Raw genomic sequence first — 23,488 nt, forward strand, 5'->3', positions numbered from 1 at the left:
GACACCAAAGATCAGCCCTGAAAAAGGCTGGCAAACCTTCACACCAAAGTTGCTAGTTCTCCAGAGAGAACTTGGGGAAACTGGGCCACTAAGGCACTGTTGGTGGAGTTGTGAGCTGATCCAAACACTGTGTAGAGTAATTTGGAACTAAGTTCAAAGGCAATAAAATTGTGCATACCCTTTGATATAGCAATACCACTATTATGACCCAAAGAGATCATTACAAAGGGGAAAAGACCCACATATATAATAATATTTATAGCAGTTCTTTTTATAGTGGTAAAAAGTGGAAATGGAGGGGTTTACCATCAATTGGGGAATGGTTGAATGAGTTATAGCATATGAATGTTATATTAGAAAAATTTGGAAAGACTTGCATGGACTGATGCTGAGTGAAGTGAGCAAAACAAAGAGAACATTGTACACATTAACAGCAACATTGTGAGATGATCAACTATGATAGACATAGCTCTTTTCAGCAGTTCAATGACCAAGGACAATTCTGTTATGGAAAATGCCATTCATATACAGAGGAAAAAACTAAGGAGTTTGAATACAGAACAAAGCATACTATCATCACTTTTTAAAACATCTTTATATTTTTTCTTTTTTATTCATGGTATTTTTTCTCTTAGCTCTAATCCTTCTTTTTGTAATATGACTAGTATGGAAATTAAATACAATTGTATGTGTACAACCTCTTTCTGATTGTTCACTGCCATGGGGAGAGGGGAGGGAAGAGACACTGGTAGAAAAATGTGAAACTCAAAAGCTTGCAAAAGAATGAATGTTGAAAACTACCTTCACTTGTAACTGGAAAATAAATATAATAAAATAAATTGAAAACAAATTCTTCACAATGGGTACCAAATATGAGTTTAGTTTACAAAATCCAAGTTGGACACATTAACCCCATCAATAGTTCTCACTCTTTTTCTAAAGCTTTCATGGTTTCTTTGCTGACTTTCTATCCTTCATTCTCACTCAATTTTTACCTAAGCTTTTATTCATCCCAAGCCTTTCCCTTCTGCTTTAAAACCACTGTCACACACACACACACACACACACACACACACACACACACACACACACACATACACACATACTCTCAGAGAAATGAAGACAAGGAATGACTCAAACCCATCCTTGTCTTACCTATTTTCAGGTCAGTTAAATGAGGAGTCTGCTTCTATGACAAAAGCAAGAATTAACCAAGCTAGAAGGACCTCTAGTCCAAAAAATTAGGGGTCAGTACAATGTCAGTTGTGTTTTGCCAATAGAAACATTAGACAATATGAATTTCATTTGGACCTTTCTTCATATCTCAGGTTCTTTGAAGCCCTAGCTTCCTTTAACGTTCAACTCAAATAGCCAAATAATCTATTGCAAAAGTATACAAAATTCATGCAGACTTTTAATCATGACTAACCTGAATTTTTGAGATCCAAAAACCAGTTGTCTAATTGTCATATTAAAAGGACTGTTAAATTATAAAGTAAAATGGGGAAACATGTGTGATTATTCAATTATATTGTCTAAAAATTCATAAAGTTTCTACCTACTCTCACAGAAATTTCTTCACTCAGAGTTCCCAACACCTTTTGTACTTTGGCCAAAACCAATTAAACTCATGTCACACCAGGCTGTACAGGTGGGAAATATTAGGCTGTCAGTTGCCCAAGGGAAAGGACACCATGACCCTCTTCTTTTCCTCTTCATTGATATTCCAACTCTTCAAAGTGAAGGATTTACAGCATCTGTGAGATTAAGCACAACAATCATTAAGTTTTGCCAAATCTCTGAAAGCAACCCTGGCTGGGCAACTGAGAATTATTTTCAGCAGCAGCTGCCTTGTACTCAAAAAAGCAGCTCTTGACAATAGCAATTGCAGAAAACAAAACCAAGGAACAAAAAAACAGGAAAAAAATACCTTAGACTAAGTAATCTATAAGCATAACACACAAATCATGGTTAGAACAATGAAAATTAACTCCACCAGATGGCTGCCAGCATGAAGGAATTGACTTAAATTGGTTCTAAACACAAATCAGACCTACATATAATTTGTTTTCTTGAGATAAAATCCCTTATCCCATTCTGGGACTTGACCCCACAAAAGGAGAGACACACTGATAACAAAAAATGTATTTCTGCATTCCACAAACTCCTTCCCTCTCATGGCAGGTAAGTCTGAGACAGGGTGAGAAGGGAGAAATTGGGAGAAGTCCATGTCTTTGTGTGGACTGTCCCTGCTCACAAATAGCACAAGTTCCCCCATTTAACAATGGGGGAGGTAGAGTGAAGAAAATCCCATTTGAATATTCAGTATATTACAAGCATTAATTATTTATTATGTATCCCAGGTCCTATGCTAGGTAAGTGCTGGGGGATACAAAGAAATAAACTGGAGTCACAGTCCAATGTAAGAGGCATCATGCAAGATATAGAAAATATAAATGGGGAGGCAACCTCAAAGGGCAGGCACTGACCTCACACTCTTCTTTCACTTTGTGATCCAGCCAAACTAGCTTCTCTTTTGTTCACATGCAACAATCCACCTTCTGTCCCTAAGTCTTTGGCTTGTCATTCTTTCGTAGAATGCACTCCGTCCTCAACTTTCCAGTTCAGTGGGACTATCACCAGTCTTCTTGACTTTTGTCTTGCCATTGGACTTCAATGACTCTGGAAGAGTGAATGAGGTTGATGATTTTGAACAACTCTGCCTTACTTAAATCCAAGTCACTCAAAAGTCAAGACATCACCCTTGTGTTGTCATTGGTTCCCTTTGAGAAGGAAGGACAAACATCAACAACAAAAACAACTATCCAGTAAAACAGGCACTGTACTAACAGCTGAGGGTACAATTAATAAAAAAGACATACCCCACCACCACCACCACCACCCCCCGTGAGCTTACAATCTAAAGAAGGAAACCACACACAAAGTCAGGTATGGTGGGAAGGTTGTAGGAGTCATGGTTGGTGGGGCACCAGGGGGTAAACTGTGAGGAGGATTCTTGTTCTGTGGAACTTAAAGCAGGAATGGCAGTAGATGCAAAGTGGACCCTCCCTTTCTTCAAGACACAGTCTAATCACCATCTTCTGTATGAAGCCTTTCCTGATGCCCTATACTCTTGGTGCCCTCCTTCCAAGCTATTGTGTACTTTATCACTTTGTATTTATTCTTATACTGTATATACACTCTTCTTGTTTCCTGATTAGAATGCAAATTCCTGAGAGCAAAGATTGTTTCATTATCTGTATACCAGTGTCTGGTATGGTGGTGTCTGTCACATAGTAGGTTTAATAAATGCATGGTGATTCATTATTATCATCATTACTCATATTTTATAGTGTTTTAAGATTTACAAGACCTTGTTCTTACAATAAAAAGGAAAGGTGAGTAATGCAAATATTACTAACCCCCCCTTTTTACAATTAAAGAATTAAACTGTAGTTAATAAATGCTGTTGGAAATAAATCTAAGGAGATATGAAAATGAGCAGGAGGAATTGATTAGTAAACTATATAAACATGAGTGCAGCATATATATATGTATATACACATAGATATATGTCTATGTATATATATACACATATGTATGTATGTATGTATATAATATATAAAATTAAATTAATACAGACAGTAATTTTTTCAAATAACCTGAATGGGCTAATAGAGTCAAATAGATAGATGAAATGAAATTGATGCTAACTACAAACTTTCTGTAATTATTTTCTTAATTCTAGAGTCAATAAACATTCATCAAATGTTCACTTAATGGTGATGACTGCACTGACCATTCTATGAAATCTTTCCATGAAACACAGTATTCTTCCTCCTTTTTCCACATAAAATAATGTGATCATAACAGAATAAAATGAGGAGCTTAACTGGTCACAGTTCGAAAAGAGTTACAGAAAACATCTCCCCACAAAAAAAATAAAAATAAATAAATAAAATCACTTCTCATCTTTTCAAAAGGTTTACTGGTCCTAGATATGAACATGTCTCTGAAAATTGTACCCTCTACATCATCAGGCTCCCCTTTTATCTCAGGAATAGGAAAAGTTCTGGTCATGAAATAGAGAAGAAAGGGAAAACACTCTTAAAAGAACAAGAAGATGACACATATCTTAATAATGAGTATGCAAAGGGATGTGTGCATCTTCAAATATGACTTGGGTGTGAAATTCTTCTAGTTCTATAGTATGGGTTATAGATAATGCACACCAGTAGTTCTTTCTGTTGAGAAGTTGAATTTGAAGGATGTGTTTGAAAATACTACTTTTGAAATGCTTTATTTTGTATATTTCCACTGTTTAAAATTTATTTCCATATAAATGGAAGCATCAGCAGGATGCTCTTTCCTTCTTTTGTTTCCATGGAAATAAGTGTTAATTAGGGAGGAAAGGAGCTAAGGTCAAAGATTAAGAGCAAGCCCTGTGTAAATAGAGGTATCTTTTAAACCACCCATCTATTTTTATCCTAAATCCAAACTTACCATGCTATAAAACTATTCAAAGTTACTATATGTCAAAAATATACATATCCTTCTTGGTCCTTGACATCACAAGTTTTCTTGACTTGGAAGTCTCATAAGCTCACAAGATAGGAAAGCATTTTTAGAATCTCTTAGATCAGGGGTGGCTAGGTGGTGCAGTGGATAAAGCACCGGAGTCAGGAGTACCTGGGTTCAAATCCGTTCTCAGACACTTAATAATTACCTAGCTGTGTGGCCTTGGGCAGGCCACTTAACCCCATTCACCTTGTAAAAACCTAAAAAAAAAGGATCTCTTAGATCATTCATGTTATTTTACAGATGAAGGAACTAAGGACGAGAGACATTAAGTGACTTGCCCAAAATCACACAGATAGTAAAGAAAGGAAATTTTCTTCATTTTTACTGGGGGAAGAAGGATGAAAGGGGAAAGAGAACCTAAATTTATAGTTACTCCACTCTGATTGCCTCATCGACCATAGTCTTAAAAATTTTTTCTCTTATATATTCCTTTTACAGTAATATATCCCCTTCTTGAGGCGTATTTTTCAATCACTTCAAACATCTAAAGAAAACTTGGCAGCATTTATTGGGAATTCAATATAAATAGAAATGTAAACAGGAGAAACAATGAACCTAAAAATGACCAAATTCTGTTTTATAACTCTCAAGATTATGTACATAACACAGTTTTGAAATAATGGGTCCTCAGATTAATATGGCACTTTTTCATTTTCATGTGTGTCACTTATTACTAAAAATTTCTAAAAAACACCAGGGATATCAGTCAAAAACTGATTCCCTATGCTCTTGACTTTGCCAAGGCTAGGACTACTGCCATCAATGTTCATGTATTTTGCCTCATAATAGGAGTTCTCATGCAAATTAGAGTACTGTTATTTGCTTGTTACCTTTTCAATCCTGGTAAAAAGCTCCCAGTTTCTATTGACAAAGTCAATCTAGGAAAAAAAATCATAGCTCCTCTTGATGCTCAAGCATTTATATAAAGTAATGAATGAAAATTAAGTCATAAATACTGCATCAAATATGTGAGCAGCAGTGTTTATTGTTGTTAGACACAGAAAAATAATTTTTCCCATTGACTTTTCTTTAAAGATAAATTGATTTTTCCCCTAGATGAAAAAATTAAAGGGAAAGAGAATTGGATATAGAGTCCAGTTCTATCATTTACAAGTTGTATGACTTTCTTTAGATCATTCTCCCCTCTGGATCTCCACTGTAAAATGGTGGAAAGGCAAAAGACTGGTCTCTAAGTACTCTTCTAACTTGTATGAACTGAAGCAGAGGAAAGTAAGCAGAGCTAGGAGAACAATGTACAAGAGAACAACCACATGAATGAAAAGAACACTAAAAGAAATCCAAATTCCAAGTAGTTGTATGACCAACTATGGTCCCAGGAACATAAAATAAAATATACCTCCTTCCTCTTGGCAGGGTATGAAGGAATATAAAAACAGTGTTGCATGTAATACTAGACTTGGTGGTCTAGATGGTCCCTTTTTGTCAACCATAGATGGCAAAGTGGATAGACCACTAGTACTGGAATCAGAAATTCAAATCCAGTCTTATTTATTAGCTGTGTGATCCTGGATGCATCAGTTAACCCTGTTTGTCTTAATTTCCTCATCTGCAGAATGAGCTGGAAAAGGAAATGGTAAGACACTCTGCTATGAAAACCCCAAATGGGGTCATAAAAAGTTGGACACAAACAAGAAAAAAACCAACATTTTTCTTTATTACAATGGAAGTTTTAATGTTGGATATTTAATAATATTAATAATAAATATTTCATTATTTCTGGAAATGGTTAATGATGTTAAAAATAAAAAGGCATAAATAAAACTTATAAAATACTTCCTTTCCATCTCTAAACTATGATCTTCCATTTGATAACATTTAACATTTTATGGTTCACTTCAAGTATGAACTTGGATCTTTCTAATTGCAGGTGTTTCCTGCAATCAGTCTGAATCAGTTCTTGAGTCTATGATTAAACTTCCAATGTGAGCATTACACCTCAGAAATTTTGTAAATACTAAAAAAAGGCTTGATTTATACTTTTTGTTCATTGTCTAGCCTTAAGCAAATATTAATAATTCAGATTAAACTTAAAAAGTTATATATTTTAGTTGAGAGACATCCATTAAACATTTACTAGAACACACCTTGAGTTTCCCAAATCCAACCATCCTGGAATAAATCAATAATAAAGCAATTGCTAAGGCATCAAGCCATACCTTCTCCATATCATCTTTTCAAAGGTAGCAAAATATGGGTGTTGGACACCGAACATGATGTCAGACTTTGAACTGTTTATTGGGTTTTTGTCTTTTCTCGGCTTCTTTTAAATTCTTTGTTAGATGAGTTGGAATTCTGGGAAGATAGAAGGGAAGGATATATTGAGAAATGTAGATGATATAAAAAGATAACAATAAATTTTTATTTTAAAAATATTGTATGCATGCCTGGAAAGAAAAAGTATTTCAAGGTTAGTGAATTATATTAGCAAAACTAATTAGTCAATAATATAAGGCACTTGGTTTGGAGTTTTGTGTGTGTGTGTGTGTGTGTGTGTGTGTGTGTTAAGCCTTTTTATAATGTAATAGAAATATATGGCAGGAAAGGTCAGAAAAGAAGAGAAAGGAAAGAAATAACAATAAAACAATTCACAAACCTCCATTAGGTCAAAAATGAAAAACTGACCTTCTACATAAGGGCTAGAAGATACATGATATATAAAGAGAGAAAATGGGAAGAGAGTGAGAGACAAAGCTTTGTTCTCATTCATTGGTTCTCCAACAAGAACTGGTTATATATTGCTTCTACTTAGAAACAAGGCTAATAAAGGAAGGAAATACATACCAAATTAAGCTCTTCTTTGGGGATTAATCATATAAAAAGTAATTGTCATGAAATGACATGAAAAGTAAGCATGAGCTCATGAGGATGATGATTTTCTGCCACAAAAAAAGCATCAGCACATCCAATGTTATGATCTTTGGGGAATTTCAGCTCCAATAAAAATATTAAAAAATTCATTTTTATGGTCAGTCAATAATGGTCATTATATACTATGCTAAAAGATCTAGATGCCAGTATTTACTTTGGAGAATATTTCTAAAGTTCATAATATACATCATCATAAAACACATCAAATATCACATTTAATATTGGAAAATACTTCACCCATATCTCATTTGATCCTCACATCAATTCTGTGAGAGAGTTGCTATTAATATTCACATTTTATAGCAAAGGAAACTGAGGCCCAGAGAGGTCAAGTAATTAGCTCATTATCACAAAACTAGTATTAGAGGATAGATTCAAACCCAACATTACTGTGAACCAGAACTATCTGATATACAATGCTACTTCTCATTTTGTTCCTTCTTGCCTTACAAAGAGACACCATCACTTAAGTTTTATTATTCTCCTACTTCAAGTTCTCCATTGGAAAACCACTTACTTAGTACCTTAAACTGCTAGCAGGATTTGCTTTGTTAATAAGTGATAGATCACCAAAGGAAGTCCCCAACATTTAAGATCAATACAGAAAGGTAAGGAGAATAAATATTTATCTGCCTGGAGAAAAGTTAGATGACATCACCTTCTCAAAGTAGGACTCCCAATTTTTTTTGCCCCCACTGAAGGAATAGTGATATCCTCTTTTGTTGCATTTATATAATCTTTTTCATTCCTTCCCCAAGTCACACTGACTCTTCAACTCCTCATGTGAACACAGATTTAATGGTCAAACAGACTTTAGAAACCATTGACTTTCTTGCTGAAAATGAAATATTCCCAATTTGAAATAATTTAGAAATATTTTAAGTGGTCCAACAGAGAGAAGCATCAAAATAAGTGACTTGCTCACCAATCCAGAATCTCTAAAATTTATAAAATATATAATGTTCAAACAAGGGAACAAAGAAATGGCTAATAGGTTAATACATAAAAAGTTTTCAAAATAAGACACACAGAGCAATTAAAGCTCACAGAGATTAAAATGTTTTCTCAGAAAACTAGAAATTTACTAGCACTTCCAAACTTCCAAAACTTATCCTGAAGTTTTCTGGGAATAATATGACCCAGGGACCTAAGATAAGCATTGAACTAGTCTGGTATCTAAGCAACACATGTCTATTTTCTAGCCATGTGAGTCTAGATTCAAACAATGAAATAATATTTTCTATAATTCAATGCTTAATCATTTTACCTAAAAATTAGTAATTTATAATCTTACCTATAAGATCCAAAAATCATCATTTTATGGATGATGAAACTGAAGCTAAGAGAGAAGAAGCATCTCAGAAAGTAAATTTCTATGGCAGATTTTGAACCTGGTCTTTCTAACTTGAAATTCAGTATCTTTAGTTTTCATTTCCTAATAAATCTTCTCTGACTCTGATGAGTTGGAAACATAAAGGCAAATTGATCAGAGGCACTCTTCATTGACTAGATGAGCTTATTGAATCAACCTGATATAATTACAGGGAAAAGAAGCCAGCATGGGCAGTGGCACCTTGCTGAAAGAAAACAGGAAAATCCTGTTGATTGACTAAGATTCTGAAAGACTATTATCAAACATCCCCTCCTTAGATTATAAAAATGAGCTAACAAGAATTCATGTTTGTGCTCTCATTATTAGACTTTGGGAAACCAGGCTAATGGAATTATGGGGAATTCTATGGGAAAATAAAGGATTCACTAAAATATCCAAAGTTTGATCTTATGCCTAAATTAAAATCCCTTCCCTGGGAAGTTAATGACTTGTTGTGTAATTTTAGATGTTTCCATCTGTTTATTGGGCCCTTTTATAACTTATGCATTTTGCATGAGATTATAAAGTTTGAACATGCCCAATGTACACACACACACACAAATATATATATTTGATCTTTAAATTTTATATAGGATCTGGGGTCCCTTTTACCCTCAACTAGGGGTTATTTAGATGTGAGTTTTACCCTGAGTGCATTAGGTTTTCCCAGAACTACTCAAGGTGAGTCAAAATAAATTTACATTCAGGGTCTAAGACTGAACCCAATCTATTTGAGCTCAGAGTCTTAGAGAGGACCTTGACCACAGATAACATAAAGATGTCCCTTGAGTGTTAGAGCTGGTTTCTTCAATCACCTTGCTAGTTTCTGACTAGGAAGATAGGCAGTAGCTCTGTGCGTATGCTTGTTATGTGTGTGTATGTGTGTGTATGTATGTATGTATGTATGTGTGTACTTTCATACATTATTGACTGTGTATGAGCTGACTGGACAGATGACAAGGTAAAAGAAATAGAGCAGGAATGTCCCCTTAAGTTCACCTCTGTGTCATAGCCTGGAAAGCACTGCCTTTGGCTATTGTGAGTTGATAATTTAAAGGACTCCAGATCCCATCACACTGAGGTGGTATGGAGCCTGAGACACCAAAAGGAAATTAGAAGCAGACTCCAACAGAAAAGAGTTGGCCCTAATTAAGTAGCATTTTGAAAGTGGAAAAAAGGAAGGAGGCAGGAAGGGATTAAAGATAACATAAGAAAAAAAATGTGGTAATAGTTACTTTTGTGAAGAAGAGGTGTTAAAAGGATGTCTGCAGTTCAGATGATTAAATTTAATGAAATCATTATTGAAAAGTGAGGTCTGATGTCTTTCATTATTCATATCAAGCTAATTATTTGGGGGAACCTCTTTTACACTAAGTACTAAAATGTAGTGTTCAGTATGAACTGGAATCACACTAGCAAATGAGAGAGGGAAGGGTCTGGAACATTAAGGGAACACAGAAAAGGTGATTTTTTTTTAATTTAGCAAAGCTTTGAACTCTAAGTAAGAGATGAGAAACTGTCTAGACTGCATTACTTACTAATGAGTAGGGGCACAACCTGAATGCAGCAAGGCTTTGAACCCACTTCTAATAATCAACAACAAGAAGGAATATTGAAGACAGAATAAGAAAACTTGCTCCAGGAATTGTTATTAATGCCCAGTCTAACAGCAATTACCCAGGTATTTGAAAGACTAGAAAAGTAGGAGTGTCTTTAATTCTAAGAAAATGCACTGTAATGAATTTTAGCCCAGTAGAAATGATAAACTGATGCACGAACACAATAGTATCTTTTGCCTTGAACTTAAGGATCCAAAGGTGTGCAGCTACCAGTCTTGGAGCTTTGATTAAAGGTACCAGTGTCAAAATTCCTAAGACTGACAATGGCTCAGCACCAAGGTGTCCTGGTGATATGGAAAGGACCCACATCTAAGGGGCCAAGATCTCCCACTGCATCCAGGCCAATGCCAGTCATCCTGTTCCTCCCATATTAGGCCACTGAGTTCAGATAGTTCCAGAAGAGATAGTGAGAATGGAATGGTGTCTTTGCAAAATGCCCTCTCCCTTTAATCCAAATTATGTGCATGTCATGAATGACATCATTTACTTGATGTCGTAGCCTTCTTTAAGAATGAAGGACAGCAACAACAAAGAAATTGCTAGAATACAGGATGATATACTGTTAAATTCAGTTTTGCAGGAAAAAGAAGTAAACATCAGAAAGGATAACCAGATAGGAGGAGAAGAATACAGTTTGAAACCAGTCCTTATGATTCATAACTAGGGAGGCAGGATGACTAGTAATGGTAAAAAAAAGTCCTGAATTATTGGGAAGAAAATGAGTTGAAACTATAGCTTCCAAACCAAAGCATTATTATACTGCAGTGCACAGCATGTTGTAGGGATGGATTTCATCTTAACCAACAAAAATCTTTAATTTTACATTATCCTATCTTGGTTTTGTACAACACATAATGAACCACTGGCCCCCAATCTCAGCAAAGTGGAAGAATACCTCTATGATCAGGCAAGGTCCTGTATAGTGGGCCATAGTCATTTTGTCTGGTCAATTTTGCTAAACCATTTCTACAAGAGTAGGACTGTAATGAGTCTTCAGCACAACTTGGAACTATTTTTTTGTTCAATTAAATTGTATCTCAAAGAATTTTACAATGTTTAAAAGCTTCTTGAAATTTGGAACAAATTATAAACAATGGCTACAACAAAGCAAATGGAAATAACCTCCAAAAATGAAAATGTTGCAAAATTACAAGAACAAATTACAAGTTCCAAAAAAGATACATGATAAGATACCTTCCTTTATACTCCTTTTCAGAGGTGAATGTGTGAAGGTTTGGGGAATGAAGAGATTTTAAATATAATGTCAGAGTTTTAAAATACATTGAGTAACTTAGCTGAATTTTTTTCTCTTCCCTTCTTTAAAAAAATTGCTCTAGGGGCAGCTAGGTGGCATAGTGGATAAAGCGCCGGCCTTGAAGTCAGGAGTACCTAGGTTCAAATCCAGTCTCAGATACTTAATAATTACCTAGCTGTGTGGCCTTGGGCAAACCACTTAACCCTATTTGCCTTGCAAAAACCTAAAAAAAAATAGCTCTAAGTGATGTCTGGAAGGGATAAGAGGAGAGAGAACAACTCAGGGAAAATATAAATTATGTAAAAAAATGAAAAACTCTATTTAAAAAAAGAATGGAATTCCCCGAAAATGGAAGCTGTTACAATTTTATCTGTTTCTCCCCAGGGCCAAGAAGTGTGTCTGGTACTTAGTAGGATTTTTATAAATGATTGTTGATTTATTTTTTTCATTGTTCATTTTTGATGGGGTACATCTCAGGAAATGCTCATGATATAAAAACCAAATGACTTCAATAAAAAAGGTTTTTAAAAGATAGAATAAAAATAGTGTTTATCCTCACCCTTAATCATTACTTTCATATTTGTTGTCAAACCTCCAAGAAATTATGAGCATTCTCTATTTGTAAACTTTTTCATGACTTTGATTCAGAAAAATTTTAATTCAAGGATGGGAAGATGTCCAGGGAGTTCAGCCTACTTACTATGAACCACAGTACTTCAACCTTCATTCTCAAAGAGGACCTATGACATCAAGATGATGGTGTCTTGACTTTTACAAGTGAATTAATTTTATGTAAGGTAGAATCATCAGCCTCATTCTCTCCTCCAGAGTCACTGGCAAGACACAGGTCAAGACAACTGTCAGTGACCTTGGATGCAGGATAGATTTTTAAGCTAAAGTCTAAGCCTTCTTAAGTTAATATTTTTCCAGGTCTTAGTTTCCAGGTCTTAGGTCTCTGAAGCAACACTCATTCAATGATTAGAAGCTATGTAAGAATTCATCAACCACACTAGTAATAGAATGTTTTGGTTAGAAAGAGAATCTGTAGCTCATACCAAACATAAGGAAGGGTGATTTTAGCTATTGCTGGGGTAAAGGGCAGTTTCTGAAGTTAAGTCCCTTTTATTAGCTCAAAAAATCCACACTCCTCAGTGTTCCTTCATTTTTTCAAATGCTAAACATTACAATAGAAAAATTGCTACAAAAATTCTCCACCCAACCAAATTTTACCCATCCTTCATGTCTTATCTTAATTCACTTCTTTAAAGCCATATGAAAAGAAATATAATAAACAGAATGAAAAAAGTGGTCATCCCACTGTGTTCTGTCCTGATTAGACCATAACAGATATAAAATGTGCTGAATTTTGGATGTTGTACTTAAAAAGGACTTTAACAGTCTGGAGTTCATCCAAAGTATGACAGTGAAGATAGTGAGGGAACTCTTAATCATGTCATTGAGGATTGATTGAAGAAATTCAAAATGATTAGCCTGGAGAAGGAAAGATTTGGGGAGGAGGAAGGGATTAGACAGCAGTTTTCAAATATGTGAAAGAAAGATTTAACATAGTCTGCTTGACCTCAGAGGGCAAAACTAACATGAACAGTTGGAAATTATAGGAAAGGCATACTCAGCTTTGCTTAAGGAAATTTCCCTGAACAATTAAACTGATCTGGGAATGGAATGGGCTTTTGAGCCATGGAGAGAGGATGCAGGATATGAGTAAAGTGTTCCTTTAACTATAACTCTTTAGCAGAAACTTGATGAATGTTTTGGAGAGGATATTTTAAATAGGATTCATAATTTGATTTGGATAAGATTAGGGGAAAGGGGAAAGATTAGGGGGAGGAAAGGCAATAAGCATGTGTCTTCTTTCTCCCATGATAGGCACTATAAAAATGTTGTCTCATTTAGTCTTCACAACAACTTGAAGAGTAAAGCTAGCACTAACTTTCTGAGACCTTTTATCCAATTTCCTCAAATCTAAAATGGGGACAATAATAGTCCCTATCTGTCAGGGTCCTTGTGAGGGTTTTTAATAAGGTCTAGGGGAAGTTAGCAAGAACCAGAAGCAGGATTTGAACCCATTTCTATAGTCTCTAGAACTAAAGACATTTCTACTCCATCACAAAGACAGTATAACTAACTGATCTACCCTATGTCATGGAACTATTCCATTGTTCCCACAAATAACATTTACAAAAAGCATTTCCCACAGTGCCTGCTATGTATATAAATGCTTATTTTCTTCCCTTTCCTTCTCTATTCAATTCTAAGATTTTATGGATTTCCTGGATTCCCCAGAGCCAACCTTGTTCTTTCTTTTCTCTGACTTCCAACAAAATTTCTTATCTAAATTTCCCTTTTACAGTTGATCATGTTCTTTTTTGTATTGTTCTCTAATTGTTCCAATAGATTGAAATTTTTCTCCAAAGAAACCCCAAGTGTCTTAAGAACCTGCTTTTTAAAAAATATAGTTTTTAAATTTTATTTTATTTTTCAAGTTCCATGCAAAGCTAGTTTTCAACATTGATCCATTTGCAAGTTTATGAACAACTTGCTTTTCTCGTGTCTCCCAGAGTACTTGTCACACTTGTATTGCAAACAGTAAATGTTACACACAATATTTGTTGAAATGAATTAACTTCACATAAATCCTCTAGAGATTCAGTAATAATACCCCAGAGTTAGAATGCTTTCCTTCCAAGAAACAAAGGCACTTTGCCAATGCCATCTCTTTTACAGTCATAAGACATCTATTCTGGCACTGTCATCTCCATTTTACATTTATAGAAACTGGGTCAGAAGAAGATGAACTGTCTTGGTCATGTTTCCATTTTCTATAATTTGCTAGAATTTTAAGAGTTGTCAAGTGTTATAAATGGCTCAAGAATACTTAGTCCAGAGTGATTAAAATGGTTTTGATTAAGATATCTTAACAAAATGGCGCACCTCTCTCATGTTGGGAGAGAGGGGTGGGGAAATCCCAGCATACACTTTTTATGCACTTTGAAAGACTTTGTTCCTGCCCTTTCATTCTAGCCATATGCTTGGGTCACAAATCTAATTAATACATTGGTTCCTATACATTCCCTCCCCTGCTCATCATACTAATGAGCAAGAACAGAAAGATCTCCTTGAGCATATGCAAAGGAGAAGGGTAAGACTCCCGGTTACTCTTGACCAGTTAAGGACTAATTTCTTCTAATCTTGGGCTTGTCATTTTTGGAATGGGATTAGAACTCTCCCAGTTTAGAATGGGCTGGGGCCATTACCCCTTTGTAATGGATTTCAAAGGGGCCCCCCTACATCACATCAAGTAGCAATAGTCAAAGAATAATAGAATAGTTCCAAGACATAAGGTATACCAGTTAGCTTTACTCTCATTGTGGTTTAATGGAAACATCAAGGACTCTAAAATCCATAGAATTGAGTTCAAATCCTACCTCACTAACCCCCTATCCCCCTGGGACTTCTTTTTATCATCCATAAAATGAAAATTTTTACCTGAAGGCACTGAGGTTCCTTCCAACTCTAGATAGATGAGCTGGATCTATTCTTCTTTACTTAGATTGAATTTTAAGTAGTTTAAAACAAAACTTAAAATACATGCACACAATCACACAAAACAGTTTAAAACAAAGAATATGCAAACAATCACACTTAACTCAATGTGATCTCATTGATTTCCATTCCCTCCAATGACACACATCAAAATTCTCCCATTATTCCCATCCTGTGTGACTCTAGTTTGTGTTTTCCAAAAAATTTGCCACAAGTGACCCACCCCAACATGGTGGAGCTCTTCCTTACTTTCTCTCAGCCTCAGGAGAATCCCACCAATACACAATAACCGTCTACCTGCTTATCTTCCTTCTCATGAAATGACCAATTCATCTTCTCTTCAGAGCATACAGTTCCTTAATGACATCTTTCATTCCTGTTCTTTAAAGTTCCTCATTGGTTATGTGTAATAACCTGCTCAGACCCACCATGTGTTTGTCTGTCTACTATTATGTGGCTTTTAGTCTTTCTTAGTCCTTGTCATATTGTCATATAGCAATATCAGTAAAATGCAGTATCAACACCAAATCATAACATTTTATGAATACATCATTTGTACACCTGACAACAAAAGGAAACTGTTATCACTCCAGGTTCTGGCACTATAGGGCCCTTGTCTGGAAGCCCTTTAAGAAGAATATGGCACAATGGGGGCCAGAGTTCTCCTATACCTCATAATTCTACTTTTTCTATCAATCAATCCATGTCTCCACTTCCTACCTTCTCAATGAAATTTTTCAGATAGTTATATAAGGCTTATTTTGGTTTTTTTTCCTATGTCTTTTTAAACTCAGTTCTACTGGAAAGAGAAGACATTAGACATTTTCTTCAATCTCATGTCAATTATTTCCCCAATTCAGAGTGGTCAATCACTGGCCCCATGTCAATTTCTGCCTGGGAATGGATCCTAGAAATTCTATTATGATAATGACAATAACAAAAAATGTCAATTTTAACTCTTGTGTCCTAATAATCAGAGTCATTTCATCACAAGAATAAGCAAAAATAATAACTAACATTTATATAAGACTTTAGGGTTTGCAAAACATGCAAACATTCTTATTTGATTTGTATCACAACCCAGTGAGGGAGGGGCTATTATTACTTTCATTTTACAGAGAAATAAACTAACTCCTTCTCAGTCAAACATCACATGTATATGCAAGACAGGATTAAAATACAAACCCTCCTGAATCCAAGGCCAGTACAAAAATTTTCCATTATGATGGAATAGAAATTACAAAGAGACAAAGCAAGGTTGACTATAAGGAAAAATGTCCCAATAATTAGAGCAATGCCAAAATAGATTGGACTTCTGCAAGTCATAATGAATTTTACTTTAATGGAGGTTTTCAAACAAAGGTTCAATGACCTCTTTTAAGATAATGAAGTTGGGTTTCTTTTTTTTTAGTTATGGATTAAACTAGATGGTCCTCTTATTCTATAATATGTCTGGTGATTTCCTTAAAATCTTCAGCTTAATTAGACTTAATTTTTGAGAATCTTTGAAGGAGAGAGTGTCAAGATATTGAAAATTTTCCAATTCAAGGACTGAGAAAATTCAGCATAGAAAAAAAACTAAAATTATGAAATAAACAATTTCATGAGACAACCTGGGGGTAGAGAATACATCTTGAGAGTAAGAAAGATTTGGTTTCACAACTCACCTTGAGCACTTTCTATCTGGCTAACATTGAGCAAATAACTGAAGATCTTTGGGCTATCTTTTCTACATTTTTAAATGAGATAATACCCTACTTCAAGAGAACCTAGGTAAGGATCTAGCTGAGATAATGTATATAAACATTTTACAAATATTACTTTATAAATATCAGCTAGCATTAGTTGCTTCCCTATGGTACTTCTTGTTACAGAGTCATTCTCTGTAAGTTTTTGCTAAAAACCTTGGTGAAGGAACTGTAAGTCATTGAACAGAGAAACTTTAATTAATTGAAAAACTCTATGGTATTTTGTTAAAGAGAATTAGCACCACTGAAACTCCACCCAGTCAAATTCTTCGAAGATCAAATGAAATAACAGATGTAAAGTACTTTACAAACCCTTAAGTGGGGTATTAACATTCAGTCATGACCTACTCTTTGTGACCCCATTTGGGGTTTCCTTGGCAAAGACACTAGAATGGTTCCTTTAGTTCTTTCTTTCTGTAGTTCTTTATACAGATGAAGAAATTACAGCAGAGTTAAGTGACTTACCCAGAGTCATACAACAATAAGAGTCTGAGACCAGTATCAGTGAAAAGAATCTTCCTTACAATCCTGTGCTTTATCCATGGTGCCACCCAAAAATAATAGTGTCATTGGTTGTTGTTTGGACCTCATTCTTGGATGAATGTTGAAAAACTTTAATAACATGTAATTAGAAAAATAAAATAAAATATCAATAAAAAGATTCTGATGATGCCATGACAGCACATGAATTAGATTTGGGTGAGGGGCAGGCTGTGCTGAGTCACCAGCCTCACTTTCTCCTCCACAGCCATCTGGGTGTGGTGGCTAAATAAGAATCATTACCATCTGGATGCAAGGCAGTGAGGGTTAAGTGACTTGCCCAAAGTCACACAGTTAGTGAGAGTCAAGTGTTTGAGACCAGATTTGAACTCAGGACCTTCCGACTCCTCTGACTTCATCATTCCACCCAGCTGTCCCAATTAAAGCTCTAATAGATGAAACAGTATGTTCCAGAAATTCAAATCACCACTACCATCTTTTCTGCTATCTCCCCTCTGATGGAGACAATTAAAGAACATTCAAGCTCAGTGTTCACAGCCATTCTCTGGAAAGGAGTGCCTGTGGATATTCAATCTGTCCATTGCTCTTACAGGTGCCTCAGCCACAGACTCCCAATGCCCAGAAAGGAAAACTCTGGCTACTGAAGTCCTTGATGCTGTCAAATATTTCAACATTAGAAGTTGCCATGATATTATCAGTAGAAATGACCATTAAAGAGGAGGCATTAATATCTAATTTACTGCCTCTCTTTTAGGATGATGAGACTTTTCAGACTTGTAGCTAAAATCTTCTATGAGTTCTCTCATGTAGAGAATGTGAGCTAGTAGAATGTGAGCTCCTTGGAAGCAGAGACTGTTCTACATCTAGTTTTATCCTTAATGTTTAGCACAGAGTTTGCTTAAAACCTTCACAAAGACTTGAGATTCCTTTGTCTTAATGCTAACTGTTGATATTATTGTTGTCATTGCTTTAATTCTTGTTATTCTAAATCCATAATGGTCACCTCTTCGGGGAAGACTTTTTGAGATGTGAATCAGATACCCTGGTTTATATTCCTAACTCTGCTATTCATTTATCAAGTCATGTCCCTTGCTGCTTCATCTGTACAATAAAAGGTTTCAGCCTGGATGAATTCTATGAATTCTATTCAATATTCTGTCTTCACTATGGAAGGAAATAAGGTAGACTACTGTCTTGTTAGAGCATTAGCACATGTCAAAAGATGCAGGCAGACAATTTGTTCTGTGGGTCACTAGCAAATGTATTGCAATGTGTGCTCCTGAAGAAATTAGTCACCTGGTGTGAAGGGTCTGGGAGTCTGTTCAGTTCAGTTCAGCAAACATTCGTCAGAAGTCTCCAATGCCAATAGATAATTACTCAACTTAGTAGAGTCTCCTAAGGAGAGTGATTTTCCAGAGCACATAGACATAATTCTTGCTGGCATTGCCCCAGGAGATAACTCTAATGTCATCTTACTTTGCTTGATCATTTCAGTGTGCCTCTGTCCATCTATCTCTGTAGGACTGCAGGAAAGGTCAAATATTTCTCCTTTTGCTTTTCTTTAATATTTTTTTCCTTCTAGAAATAAATGGCATTCCAATGTCCTACTCCAGATCTGTTTGCCCCTTCCACTGTGCCCTCTAGAACTTGCTTTCCTCATACACTCTTTTTGCATTTCTTTCCTCTCTAAGTACTCTGGGTCCAAATGACCCCACTTCACTTACAATCTCTTCCAGTACTGGTTACAATTTCATTTCTAGCCCTATACATTTGTTGTAGTAAAGGAGTCAGAATTCTATTTCTCCTCTATTGCCACTTTCTGATTCCCCTTTTCCACATTTACTCAGAAATTTCTATTCATTTGAAGTTTATTCAATTCAAATTAATCACCAGTTCAAATTTTGGTAGCAGTTATCTATCAGCCCTAAGGGCATTTTCCCTTCTTTCCCAGTGAGTTTAAAGCTTAGCTCACTTTCCTCTCTACCATAACATCTTCCCCCAATCTGGGGGCTTCAATACATATATATATATATTGCCTCAAACACCCCAAATTCCCAGTTCTTCAATATAGTTAAATCCATTTACTTCTCCTCTTTCATTATCCCAGTCTATATTCAGGAATACATGGATACCCTTAATCTTGTCATCACCCACAAATTTTGTGCCTCCACATCTACTGTATTTCCCCATGTACAAAACTCACCTGAATTTTAGGATCCAAAATTTGAAAAAAACTGTATTACATAAAATTTTTGAATTCAAGCTTTATTCATCATCAAATTCATACAACTCCTCATCACTGTCAAAACTCCTATCCATTAGCTAATTCTCATCTGTGTTGGATGATGTATCTCTGTCTTAGGAGAGACTCTGCCTGCTCTCCTGTCTGTGCTCTGGTCTGTGGTTGACCATAAGCACTCCCTAGGCAAGTCTGGTGTGTGAATGCATGTTTAGTACATTCCATTTCATGACCCTGAAGCACCCATTTTGTCCTCCTTTTTCATCATTAATTCTTCTTGCCTCCTGTTGACCCATCTTTGTGGACACAGGAATTCCACTTGCCCTTTGCTCTTCCATGCTGATGTTCAGCAGCACGATTCTCATTCATTTTGCAAACTGGATCACTTTGAATATAAATTTATCACTGTACAAAAACCTTTTCCGAGCCATTTCTAGGCAGAATGTGGCAAAATATAACCTAATATACCAATAACAAATGTGAAACAGTAAGTGCAAAGACAACAAACATGAAAAAGTGGGAAATGCAAGTAAAAAAAAAATCTACAACCACTGTATAAGATGCTCCCAGTTTTTAGACCTCAGATTTTTCAAAAAATGGCACATCTTATACATGGGGGAATATGGTAACTTTTCTTTATCTGATAATAAATTTTTGTCCTTTATCTCCCTAAGCTCACTCTGCTTAAACCTTCCTTGCCATGACCCCCAATTCCTCTACCATTAGTAATATAATAGATCCTCTAGAAATACTCTCCCTTCCTGTCATTCTTAATACTGTGATGAACTACTTCACATTGGTATTTTGCTTTACTCTTAAATCCTTCCTCCCTTGTCTTATCAAAAATTACATTTTGCTAAGCCTAAATCCACCAATTGTATATTTTGTTCCTACTCACATGCAGCTGAATATAACTGAAACATGAAGTCATGCTATGTCAAATTTATGCTAGCTAATCTCAAAGAAATCCTCATTGATTTTCTCTCACATTCACCATAAAAGCTGTTCCAAGCATTTCCTTCTCTCTTCTAGTTTCCCATGCCACTCTCTTATCTCACTCTCTTTACTGAGGACTTGGACTCATATTTTATAAATATATATATACATTCTTTGTAAATATAACATATACATATATACTTTGTAAATATATATATACACATTCACACATATACTTTAGAAATACAGATTTACAAATACATTTATAAATATATAAATAATATAAGCTTATAATAAATATATATTTACAAAGTATGAATATGTGTAAACATTAACATATTTATGAAAATATATATGCGATTTATGTATATTATTTGTGTGTATGTACATATATACTATATATTTCATTATGTATATGGTATATGTAAATATTTTTACAAAGTATGAGAATGTGCATATATATTATATATGTTACATATTTATATACAAATAATATGATTCTATTATATTTGATATATAGTGTTCATAGAGACCTTCTTCTCTTTTTCTCATTTCTCATCCTCTGACTTCACCCTCCACCTTCACCTTTATGACAGCTAGTTGTTTTCAGTGTGGACAGTGATATGCCAATGATCTTATCCCCCCTAACTTTTCCAGAAGACGTACCTTTTGACACCGCATAATATGGCTAATTTTGAACATCTCCCTATCTACTTCCTTCCTTGGATATCCACAAACATCCCCAAGGGTCTCTCTCCCCTCCATAAAAAAACCCTAACTTTAAACTATCATGTCTTCTAACTATATTTCTCCTCCCATTCTCAGCTGAGGGATTGAGAAATAATTATTGAGAAAACTGTCTACTCTAGGTACCTCCACTTTCTCTTCTCTCACTCATTCTAAAATCCTCTTGAATCTTTGTCATCCAACTGAAACTGTTTTGCCCAAAGTTACCAATGATGTAATTGTAAGATTTTAATTGTCCCTTCTCAACACTTATCCTTCTTGACATATTTGAAACTAGTGATAACCTACTCTAGAATTTCTCTCCTTTCTAAGTTTTCATGAGATTCCTCTCTTGGCTCTTCTCCTACCTATCTAACCATGCTTTTTTAACCTCTCTTGGTAGATATTATCCATGTCATGCTCACTAAATTTGAGGATCCCCCATGTCTCTGTCCTAGGCTCTCTTCTTTTTTTCTTTCTATATTCTAATCACCAGCTTCTATGGATTCAATGAATGCCTCTTTGGAAATGATTTTCTAATCTAGGTATCCAGCCCTAGTCTCTCTTCTGAGCAATTACCCTATGGTTACCATTGACTATCTGGTTGTCCCTTAAGGCATTTCAAATTCAATAGATCCTCAACTGAATTCATTATCTTTTCCTCAAACCCTCTTCTCTTCTGGAATTCTCTTAGTTAAAGGCACCATCACCCTTCACCTCCCAGATTCAGAATGTAAAAGTCATCCCTGATTCCTTTCTCTAATTTATCCCCAAAATAAACAAATCAACAACTCTTATCATTCTTTTCTCTGCAACATCTCTTATACATGTCTTCTCTCCACTCACAAAGCCACAACATGAGTCTTTGAATGACTCAAGGAATGAAATGACCTTTATTAAGGGTTTGCTATCTGTTAAGCACAGAGGATGCCGATATGGGAGGCCACTTATATAAAAGGTGTTGGCTGCAAGTAAGATGGAAAGGTCCATGGTCCTTAGGGTACAGAGTGTTAATACTTCCTCCCTAATGTCATATCCATTCATAAAATCACAACAGTTTCTGATACTGAATAATTTGACAATATCTAAGAACTTCGATGACAATAATTTTCCTTTCTAGGTCATTGGTAGCTGAGGCTTTAGTACCTGCAGGGATAATTGGTAGGCTATATTTACATCATCCCAGGATGGTAACTGTGGGCACTAAGCTGGAAACATTGTTATCCCCAGAGCTCTTGCGTTCAGGTCTTGATCTGCCTCCATCAAAATCTAGTGGTCAAGGCAGAGTGGATGATTGACTTGACTAACCCCCTGCTATTTCATGAATACCCCGAGGGTGCCCTACTGATTCCATTGGTGTGGTTCCTTTGCCCCATGAGTGGCAGTGAGTTGTCACTTGGTGGAAATGATGCCCCTTCTCCATAGGAACTCTAGATGATGGATGGAAGGATTGGGTTGGAAGGACCAGGTAAATGGGAAGAGCTGCCATTCCCAGGACTGTTTTACTTAATTGTCCATTGATTGTAACTAATTGATAAGGTACTAGTAATGAAGGTGGATCCTTCTTTACAATTATTTCTTTAATTAATGGTGGCTGCATAGGTTGGACTGGAAGTAGGTTTGGTGGTTTAGGTAGGGGACACTGTTATTCCCAAGACTCTTGGGTCCTAAGCTATCTCCATCAGGATCTGAGGAGAGATGCCTGGCACATACTGCCTCTGTCTCTTTCCTAGGATAACATCTTGCTTCAGACAGGCTGACTTGCTAGACCTATGGTTAATAATTAGTGAGGATGGTGACATGACAAGAACCTTCTAATTGGTCATCATGCCTCTAGTTTCTTCCCATTCCAAATCATCCTTCTACTTAGCTGTCAAAATGATTTTCCTAAAATAGATATCTAACCTTATCACCCCATTTCTCAGTCAACTCTAATGGCTCACTTTTATCTCCAGAATCAAATATAAAATCTTGTGTTTAGCTTTTAAAGTTCTTCACAACTTTTCCTACCTTTCCAGTCTTCTGATATTGAACTCTAGACTCTATGAAGTCTACAAT

The 23,488-nt window shown here is 35.6% G+C and overlaps 1 long non-coding RNA gene across 1 annotated transcript in view; it reads right to left on the minus strand.

Annotated features, from left to right (window-relative positions):
• Positions 1-2,607: 2,607 nt before the first annotated feature.
• LOC141516205 (uncharacterized) overlaps positions 2,608-23,488 on the minus strand; it is a 28,845-nt gene continuing 7,964 nt past the window's right edge. The window contains exons 2-3 of the long non-coding RNA XR_012476628.1: positions 6,759-6,894; positions 2,608-2,682 (exon numbers count right to left, since the gene is read on the minus strand). This is a non-coding gene — a long non-coding RNA (uncharacterized LOC141516205). The remainder of the gene's footprint in view (positions 2,683-6,758; positions 6,895-23,488) is intronic.

Source organism: Macrotis lagotis, chromosome 3 (assembly GCF_037893015.1).
Source record: "Macrotis lagotis isolate mMagLag1 chromosome 3, bilby.v1.9.chrom.fasta, whole genome shotgun sequence".
Classification (NCBI taxonomy): Eukaryota; Metazoa; Chordata; class Mammalia; order Peramelemorphia; family Peramelidae; genus Macrotis; species Macrotis lagotis.